This window comes from Trachurus japonicus, chromosome 8 (genome assembly GCF_045865225.1).
Source record: "Trachurus japonicus isolate A0001 chromosome 8, Traja_1.0".
NCBI classification, from domain to species: Eukaryota; Metazoa; Chordata; class Actinopteri; order Carangiformes; family Carangidae; genus Trachurus; species Trachurus japonicus.
Genome location: NC_140914.1, coordinates 813063 through 823814, shown reverse-complemented (window position 1 = coordinate 823814; position 10752 = coordinate 813063). Strand labels below are relative to the sequence as shown.

The 10752-nt window shown below is 41.7% G+C and overlaps 1 pseudogene; it reads left to right on the top strand.

Moving 5' to 3' along the window:
- The first annotated feature begins 3804 nt into the window (after positions 1-3804).
- On the top strand, positions 3805-5734 carry LOC146982245 (E3 SUMO-protein ligase ZBED1-like; annotated as a pseudogene).
- Positions 5735-10752: the final 5018 nt, after the last annotated feature.

Below are 10752 nucleotides of genomic sequence, written 5' to 3'. Positions count from 1 at the left end.
AGAGTGTGACTAAGTGTGGATGACCATGTGTCTGTGAGGTGTGAAGTGTGACCTCAGACAATGGAAAAGATGGAGGATGGTTGCCTTGTCCTGAGACAAAGGGGGTTACAACCAAATGGCCTCCAAGATGGCCTCTAAGACCAACCACATGTGATGTGGGGGAGGTGAACAAAGGTGTGTCCTTTGTTCAACGCTCAAGTTGCATGTTAAACATAGGTTCACTAAATATGAGACTATAGCTGACAACAACAAAGCAACAACAACAAAGCTCAAGTATTTTAACTGATTTCAATCAATACATACATTGGCATAGTTGAAGTACTCTATGTTTAGTCAAGGTGCAAGGTAATCCTAACTAGGCCCAGTTACGTTACCAAGTCACATGAAGGTGAGAAGATCCGGTGCTGGTGGGGATTCCTGCGGTTGCAGGGTTTTGCCGGTCCTGTTGCGGTTTGTCAAGTCCAGTGATTGTGTCTTTGTCCAGTGAACTACAGCCGTCCTGGCTGAGTAGTTTGAGTTCCGTTGAGGAGAGTCCTTCTCCTTGCAGAGTTGGTTGGTTGCTCTGCTTGGCGTTGTGGCTCCGTAGCTCAACTAGCAGAGCTTGCGTCGTGCTAGCTGGTTCCTTTTCTTTAATCCGTTGGTAGGCACTCGCGGCGCTACCAGTGGAGAGCTGTAGCAGTAGCTCCAGGTGAGGAGCTGAGAGGAGCGGCAGCTCCTGCTGAGGTGAAGAAGAGAGGGCGAAGAGAGAGAGAAGAGAAGGGCACTTCTCCTTTTATATGGCCTGTGACCTCACAGGTCCTGGGGCCATACCTGACCAATGGGGGGTCAGTAGTGGAGGTTTCACACCTAGGTGTGAAAAGGTGAAGGACGCTGGGAGGCTGAGTTCAATGGTTTTCCTTTGTCTGGGAGACAAAGAAGCCATGCAGTCTTATACTCCATTTTGACTGGGCTGAGTCCCAACACGCAGATACTGTGCTAAATCATCAGATTTTACAGTTCAGTGTGCAACAAATTCTCAAAACGTCTCATATTGCACCTTCAAAATGAAGCTAGTGCTAGCTTTAACGCTAGTGATTCACACGAGTGGGTAAGCTCTCTGGTATTAGCACTGATTAGCACTGGCGGTTAGCATTTAGCATGGAAAAAACGATTTCTCACCGATGCGTTTTCTTCTTGGTGGAGATGTCGGGTCCCTCTAGCTTCACTCTCACAGGTCCAGGGCGTCACCGGAGTTATCCCGTAGTTTTTAATCACTTTTATCAACTTTTACTAGTGTCTCCTCTTCACAAGCTAAGTGTCGTGCTCGATGCGGGGCTGCTCGCTCTCCTGACAACGGCTCCGGAGGAAGTGAACCTTGTTCTGAGCAGGTCAAGGGGCGGGAGCTTCTTCCCGATTGGCTGACAGCTCATCTCCAGCCAATCGCTTTCAAAATAAACGTATAAAAAAATATTTTATCACTGTTCAATTTCTTTTTATAGGTAAGTATCTGTTTTTAATTATTAACATAAGTTAGTATTTATTAATTAACTTTTTAAATATGAATTCAGCTGTTTTAATATGCAATCAACTCATTTTTAATACAGACTTTTAACCTTGGTTACAACAGACATTATAACATTAAAACAACGTGCTTAAAGGGATATTTCAACATTTTGGCAGATTTGCCCGTTAATCTCTAGTCTTAGGGACAGGGTTTGTTACTTTTACTGTAATTGACGGTAACCTACAAGCTGTTTTTAGATCGGCGGGGCAGAGACATGAGCTGCTCAGCTACCGCTACGGAGACTATCAAACACACAAGCCAACAACTCTACAACGCTCTTGTGGATGATTGTTAAGTGTTAATTAAGTGTATTGTTTCATGTGATTTCATGTGTGTAAGGTTGTAGCCTATCTTTTTTTTTTTTGCCAAACACACAGCACAAAATTTAATAAACGGGTTTAGGTGCATAGGCTAATACCACTTTCCAAAATGTCCTGAAGTAGGCTACAAGCATAAATAACTTCACTTTATAATTAAACTCAAATGTAACTTAAAATACACTCAAACTTAATATTACAGTGTTGATATTAAAATGTATACTTTCAAAATATGTTATCATTGTATTTTACAATGACAATTTTAGCATACATTTTAAAATATATCAAAAGTAGGTGTGAAAACAAATTTCAAATAAGTACACTTTAGAAATTACACATAAATTTCACTTTAAGTATATTTTATTTTAATATATTTCTATAAAGTGTAATATAGTATAATTATTTTCAAGTGTGTTAAAAGTGTTAGTGTGAAAGTGTGATGTTAGTGTAATTTTTATATATTTATATAAAGTACAATCTGTATAATTACATTTTCAATATACTATTCAAAATACAAATATACTTGAAATACAATAAAGTACACTTTTTTTTCACCAGGGAACTGATACAACTTCGCCAAAACGTATGCGTTTATAGATTTGATACCTGTCAGAGCCCCGTGATCTTACATCTCTGCATTTCCTCACGTTTGGGTAATTCTGTAACAGTTTTTCAGCCGTGTTAAAAGTCATTTACGCACCGTTACGCACGGGGCACGTCTGTCCTGCAGTGCGCTCCTCTCCTCTCCCCTCCTCTCCAGTACCTGACTGCTCAGCTCCGTCTCTCAGTCCCGGTCCCGGACTGAGACACGTCACCGCTGCCTTCACCCGCCTTTGATCCCTCTGGTCTGTGGTCAGAGTGTTTAGATCCATGTGTCCCACCTGAGCTCTCTATTAATCCACTGGATCATGGGCGGCACACACATATTAGGTGTGTGATTGTCGCTGCAGCTGCTGCCTGTTCGTCAGTATATGACGAGTTGGGCCCTGTAGCGATTTGTGTTTATTTATCTAAACAGAGCGCGAGAGAGATGAACACACGTGCTGTCACTGTATGCATCGGACCAAATGTCATTCTGTCCCTTCGTCCGTCCAGCTCTCTGTCCACTCTCTCCATGGCGGAAACGATTACGACGCGCAAAACCCTCATTTACATATTGCGGTTTGCACGTGTTTTCATTTAGCGGGTTACTCTTAGTAGATCAGCTGTTTTGCGTGCACTAACCAAACACGCAATATTATAGCGAGCGCAAACAATATAGCGCCCGCTATCTGGGATCTTAATAAATCCGGCCCTTAGCGCGATATAGTGCATTACAGTTTATGTACCTGAGTGTCCATGCGCCCGTGTCTGTGTACGTATCCGCGCGCGCGACAGACGGCAGGTGGAGGGGCTGACGGCAGAGATGAGAGCTTGTGAAACGCTGTTTAATTTATTTATTTATGTCAGTGAGAGACTTTTTTTTTTTCTTAATCTACTCCGCTGCCGGGGCGGTGTTTGGCTCAGTTGGTGGAGCGCCCGCCCCATGTGTTGAGGCTGTGGTCCTCGCTGCGGGCGGCCCCGGTTCGAGTCCCGCGCCGAGCGGCCCTGTCCTGCGTGTCGTTTCCCTCCTCTCTGCCTCCCATTTCCTGTCTCTCTCTCAACTGTCCTGTCCATTAAAGGCAAAAAAGCCCCTAAAAATATATATATTAAAAAAAAAATCTACTCCGCTGCTGCTCTCTGTGCACCCTGGACGCAGCACAGCGTGCAGATCGTTCATGAGGGTGATAAAAAAAAATTGAAAAATCGGCGGCTTAAAAAAAATCCTAGAGGAAACACTGGTCTGCTCCATGACCATACTGATGTGGCTCAGTTTTTCCCCTCTAAAAAAAAGATGAAGCGGAATGCAAACCTGAAAGAGCATCTGAGCTCACACAAAGTATCCTTAACATGATTGTTAAGGACATGAGGCCTATGGCAATTGTCGATGGTGTTGAATTCAAAGAAATGATTAAAACCTTTCATCCAGGGTACCTGTTGCCTTCCAGACACCACTTCACTGATTTGATGGAGGAAAAGTATAAGGCTACTCTTGAGAAAGTAAAAGCAGAAATAAAAAATGCAAACTCAAAAATCACACTCACCACTGACTGTTGGACAAGTGTCGCCACAGAGGCTTACTTGGGAGTAACTTGTCATTTTCTAAATGAGAAATGGATGTTTACTTCATACATCCTTACCACCATGCCACTGGAGGAGCGCCATGAGGCTGAAAACATTGCTGCCTGGTTAGAACAAGTAGTAGAAAAGATGGGCATCTCCTTCAGTAGAGACATCCTGGCTGGCCGACAATGCTGCCAATATTGTGGCAGCTCTGAGGATCCTCAACGAGAGGCATGGAGTTGCCTCACACAGGTGCGCTGGCCACACACTTCAGCTGGTGATAGGTCATGCCCTAAAGAAAGATCCCCAAATAAACAAAACACTTGGGGCTGCAAGGTCACTTGTAGAGCACTTCAAGAAGAGTGAACTGGCCAGCAGCAAGCTAAAGAGCAAACAAAAGTCCATGGGTGTTGATGAGAACAAATTAATTCAGGATGTATCCACCCGCTGGAACAGCTCTTACTACATGGTGAGTCGCCTTCTGGAGCAGCGATGGCCTGTGACTGCAGTCCTGTCAGACCCAGACATCACTAAAAGGGGAAAGCACTACCTGGATTTGAAGACGAACTTGAGGTAGTTCTCAAGCCTTTTGAGGAAGCCACAGTCTTCCTAAGTTCAGAGAGTTATGTGACGGTCTCTACACTACCTCGCCTGGTAAAGGGTCTCCAGAAATCAAGGCAGAATAGATCCTTTGAGTGTGCTCCTATCAACTCATTTCAGGCAGCTGCAGCAGAGCAGATAGCTTCAAGGTGGACCAGAGAGACCACAGTGACTGAGGAGGATGCTCCAAATGTGTGTGTCCTTGCTACTGCCCTTGATCCCAGGTTTTTGTGTTTTGGTTTTATTGTGTTATTGCCTGGCATGTGTATAACCTTGTTTACCTGTTGTTATTACTACCTGCTGCTTGTTTTTGTTTTCCTGTTTCCTTTGCTTTTAGTGTTTTGTCTATTTGTTTATGCTTTATATTATGGAAAGTGTTTTAACATTTTTTATTTTATTTATTTTTTTATTAAAGGTACTGCAAACTTAGCTTCCTGTCACCCAATGGGATCCAAAAAGTGAAAGCTGAACTTCAGGTTCTTGCACGTGAAGCAAGAAACAGGAAGAGCGAACGGCTTCAAGCAGGTATGGAGCAGGGTGCCTCAGCCAGTGACCAACCAGGAGGAAAGCTGCCCATCAAGGGTAAGAAGTCTCTGCTGGACACACTGATGGACTCAGACTCAGATGACAGCAACAATGACAATGACGATGACCGGGAACATGAGGGTAAAATGTTGAGAAAGGAGGTACAAATGTACTTTGAACAACAGTCACTTAAAAAGGACAAGAGCCTCTGCCCACTGCAGTGGTGGAGGAATAATGAACCAAATCAACCAAAAAATAATCGTTAGATTAGTCAAAAAATTAATCATTAGACTAATCGACTAATCGAAGAAATAGTTGATAGATTAATCGGAAGAAAAATAATCGTTTGGGACAGCCCCTAGCCATGATAGACAATCTCCCTGCAGTGCTTCAGTGCCTATCCAGCATCAACAACCCTATGACAGTGGGTCTCCATGTCAAACTTGCTAGGTTCTCCACAGTGTATCTGTTGATGATGTTCAAGACTTTTTTGCCTGTGACTGAAAACCTACACAAATATCTGCAGTCAAGTCAGACAGTAGACCTGGCCAAAGCTGAGGAGTACAAATGCGCTGTGTGCCACTCTAAAGGATATGCGCTCAGATGAGAAGGCTGCTGAGCTTTATGATAGAGCAAAGGCCTACTGTGCAGCCAACCAGATCCCAGAGTCATGTGCTGTTACCAGACAAAGGCAGAAGCAGAAACAGATGGAGGACTATGTAGTGGACTCTAGTTGTGGGGCAGTGAGTGACCTAGGTGATGCAGAGAAACTGAAAACAAACTTGTATCTACCTTGCCTTGACAGGATGGTTGCTGAGATGGATCAGCGTTTTTCATCTCTCAACAGCCAAGTTCTAAAAGGTGTTCAGGCCTGTAATCCAGGATCTGACAACTTCCTCTGTGAGGAGGACCTCGGGGGTCTGGCAGATCATTACAATGTTGATCTAAAACCTGAAGAGGTGTTAGTGGCCAAAAACTATCTGGTCAGAAAGCAGGAAAGCCTTCCAATCGCAGACATGCAAAGTGTTTTCAGCTTGCTGGATCAAGTCATGTTCCCAACCTTGACACAGGTCATTCAGATCTCTCTGACCATCCCAGTGTCCAGCTGCAGTTGTGAACGGACGTTCAGTGTGCTGAGACGGCTCCACACTTGGCTGAGAATCACAATGGGGCAGGATAGGCTTCACCATCTTGCCATCATGTCAGTTGAGAGGGAAGAACTTTCCAAGTTAAGTCAGAGCCAAGTGATTGACCACTTTGCAAAAATGAAAACGAGACGTTACAGTTTACTTCTCAGAAAATGATTCCCTGAACAGACACACAACAGTTGTTCATTTATTCTACTACTGTTGTTGTTTAAGTTGTTTATTATCAGCAGGATAAACCCCTTGAGTTGTCGCAACTCGTTTTCGAGGGGGTCCTGCGCACCTCACATCAACATAAAACACAACAACACAACACATCACAGTACAATGAAAGGATACAGAACAATACAATAAAAAACAAACAAAACAAAACAAGACAAAGACAAAATCTGGACAGACATACAAAAATCAGTCAGACAAGTTGCAACCGAGTTTGGACAGGTATTTAGCGAAATGTGGTGACAGATTCAATGAAAGCATGAACAAGTAGTTTCAAGATGTGAAGACAGGGTATGATTAAAGCAATTAAGAGATGGAGAAGATCTGATATACATGGGTAAGTGATTCCAGTCATTTGGTGCTCTGAACATAAATGCTTTTCTACCGGTATGTGGAACGGAAAAGTAGGGGTGAACAGAGTGTCTGGTTTGATAAGTAGAGGTGAGTTGCACAAAATACTGGTTAAGATAAGGGGGGTAATTAAAGTGAATACATTTGAAAATAAATTGGAACCAGTGTAACTGTCGTCGTGCATGTGGAGAAGGAAACTGAAGAGATTGGTACATTAGGCAGTGATGTGTAAGATAGGGACATTCAAGTATGAATCTGCAGGTTCTGTTATAAACTTTGATCAGAGGAGCTAACACAGATTTAGAAGCAGAGATATACACAACATCACAATAGTCCAAAATTGGAAAAATAAGTTGCATAGCAAGTTTCTTTCTAACACTATATGTAAAACAGTTTCTGGACCTATACAACATATTAATACGACAGTTCACCTTCCGTACCATATAGTCAATTTGCGTTTTAAATGACAAAGTAGGATCTAACCAGACACTAAGGTATTTCATTTTATCAACTTTCTGCAGAGTTGTACCATCTTTACAAGATATATTACATGAATCTGAAATGGATTTCAATTTGGAATTTGTGCCAAAAATCATTACGACAGATTTGTTTTTATTAAGAAGTAATTTATTTTGTAAGAGCCAGTCTTCAAGAATACTGAAGTCAGACTGAATGGTGGTTTGAACTTCAGATAGGTCAGATTTTGAAGTATAAATGACGGTGTCGTCTGCATACAATTGCACAGAGGAATATGTAAATATAGACGGTAAATCATTAACAAATATAGAGAAAAGAAGGGGTCCCAAGGTTGACCCTTGAGGCACTCCTCTTTCCTGCACCAACAAGTCAGAACATTTTCCATCAACAACAACACACTGTTTTCTATTATGTAGAAAAGAGCTAAACCATAAAATTACATTTTTAGATAGACCAATATTATAAAGCTTATCTAATAATAAATACCGATCAACGAAATCAAAAGCTTTGGTTAAATCAACAAAAATTACACCAGTAATTTCACCATTCCCTGCAGCAGTAAAAATATCATTTGTTATTTTCAACAAGGCAGTAGTTGTTGAATGGTTGGATCTGAATCCAGACTGAGAGGGAGATAAAATATTATTAATCTTGAGGTATTCTGACAGTTGAGAATAGACCAGTTTTTCCAGGATTTTTGCAATTGAACAGATGATAGATATAGGTCTATAATTATTGCAATCAAGGACATCATTTGCTTTATGAAGTGGAGTGATTCGTGCTGATTTCCAGATGTAAGGTAATTCATTAGTAGAGAGAGAGAGATTAAACAAGTCAGCGAGAGGATACATAAGAACATTGGCGGCTAATTTGATATATCTGTTTTCCAGGCCATCAAGTCCAGCGCTACTATTTCCATTGGATTCCCTAATGACACTCAGCACTTCAGTTGGTGTGATTTTTCTAAATGAGAAAGATGAGGGTGAGGATGAGCTGATAGGAGGTGAAGTGTAGCCACGACAGTCATAGGTATAAGATGCAGGAAGAAGAGTAGAGCAAACAGAGGAAAAATGATGATTTAGTGCTTGGGCAACAGATAAAGAATCGTGTAAAATAGTATCGTTAACTCTTATTTGATTAATAGTATGCTTTTCTTTAGCATTTGTAATTGATTTAATCTTTCGCCAAAACTGTTTTGGGTTCCTGAAGTCACAGTTCAGACATTCTTTATAATAATTAGATTTGGCATTACGTGTTTTGACTTTACTCTGGTTTCTAAGTTGTCTATACATTTCCCAATCATCATTGTTTCTCGTTCTACGGTAAGTTGACCATGCTTTGTCTCTTTGTCTAAAGAGACTAATAAGCTCTGGAGTGATCCAGGGAAGATGTTCACCCTTGACCTTGACCATTTTCCACGGAGCATGTCTGTCAAGCACTTCATTATATTCAGTATAAAAATAGTCCCAGGCATCTTGTACATTGGGTATTAATTGAAAACGATCCCAGTTTATGTTGATCAAATCATAACAGAATAAATCTGTATACATTTTTCTATGTTGTCTGATCTTTATCAACTTTGGAGGTGATTTGGGGAGTTTAATTTTCCATACGCAATAGACAATAGAGTGATCACTAAAGCAGTCAGACATAACACCAGATTTAGTAATCCTATCAGGATGTGAAGCCAGTATCCAATCCAACAAAGTACTTGTTTTCTTGGTGACCCTTGTTGGTTCATCTATAAGCTGGGTAAGGTTTATAGCAGTGAATTTTCTTTTGATTGTGTCAGATGATTTATCTAGCCAGTTCCTATTAAAGTCGCCTAGTAAAATTAATTAATTCATGGCAGATATAGAGGTGATAGTTGAAATCAAGTTGTTAAAGGAGTCCACTGGGGAGGAGGTTGGTCTGTATATACTACCTATGTGCAAACACTTATTCGTACTATGTAATACAATTTTCACAAAAACTGACTCAAAACCATGTGGACCAGTAGTAGGAATAACAATTTCAGATGCAATGTCTGTAGAAACATAGATAGCCACACCTCCATGCCTAGTAATTCTGTCAGCTCTATATAGGACATAGTTCCTAATACTAATTTCATTATCTGAGATATCACTGTTAAGAAATGTTTCAGAAAGTGTAATGATATTTGGCTTGTGCAAGTAAACCCATGTACGGAGTAAATCAATCTTGGGTACCAGACTTCTAATATTCAAATGAATTATTTTTAAGCCTTTAATATCATCCAATGCGTTTTTCAAAACAGTTTATGCTGTCACCAGACAAGATACTTGAAAATAAAATCGAGTTGCAGCCATTACAAATCAGAACACATACATACACACACACAACATATAACACAAAATGACAAGTTAAGTGCATCAAGGATGCCCAGGCTTTATCCCAGGTAGCATCGAGTGAATCCCTGGGTTTAAGGGCCAAGAGCATACCTATGAGGGTTAACTGTGATCAATAACTCAATACTCTATCTGTTGTCAGAGAGAAAACGAAGTATATATTCGTAGCCTACCATAAGAAAAGAAAAAAAAAAGCAAAAGAATAGGAGAGAGAGAGAGAAAAAGAAAGAAATAATGACAATAATATTATACAGGCAGCATCGTAGCCTAGCCATAATAACGTCAGAGGGGTCCTTCTTAGGGGAAGTGACGCGCTATCTGCGACAGTCAAAACATAAACAAACAGGCTCAGTAGGCTCAGTGCCGGGCATGTATCGTAATGCCATCATGTTAACACAAAACACTTATAAATAATCCCCATCAGAGTGCAAAGAAAGTCAAAAGAAGATGAAGAGGAGAGGAGAGTCAGTCGGCGGCTTCTTTCCAAGCTCAGCCCACCGACAAGATACTAACTCGCAGGTAGCAGTAGCTAGCCCAGTGCTAGCCAAGCCCGGGACAAGCACTTCACCCATGCTAGCACATACTGTCAGGAGAGTTCGGTACTGTTTTTAGGACAGCTTCAGCATGCTCGGGACAGTCAAAACGTTGTTCTTTGCCAGCAATAGAGACACACAATGTGCATGGATAACGAACAAAGTACTTAATCTTACGGTCACGGAGCTCACGTTTGATGTTGGCAAAGCTCTTGTGTCGTCTTGCCAAGTCTGCGCTGAGGTCTGGATTGAAGTAGACACGGGACCCATTGAACTCCACTTTCCTTTTCGCCCTGGCCAGCCGGATGATTTTCATCTTGTCCTGGAAGTTGAGCATCTTCATGATGATGGGCCTGGGAGTATCCCGGTCGTTTGGACGCTGTGTCGGTGAGCAATGTGCTCTTTCAATGACTGGAGAGGAGGGGAAGTTCTCCCGGCCCAGTAACGATGGAATTAACTGGGACATGAACTGGATCATATCTGCACCTTCAGCAGACCCGGGTATTCCAACAACACGAAGGTTCGAGCGGCGAA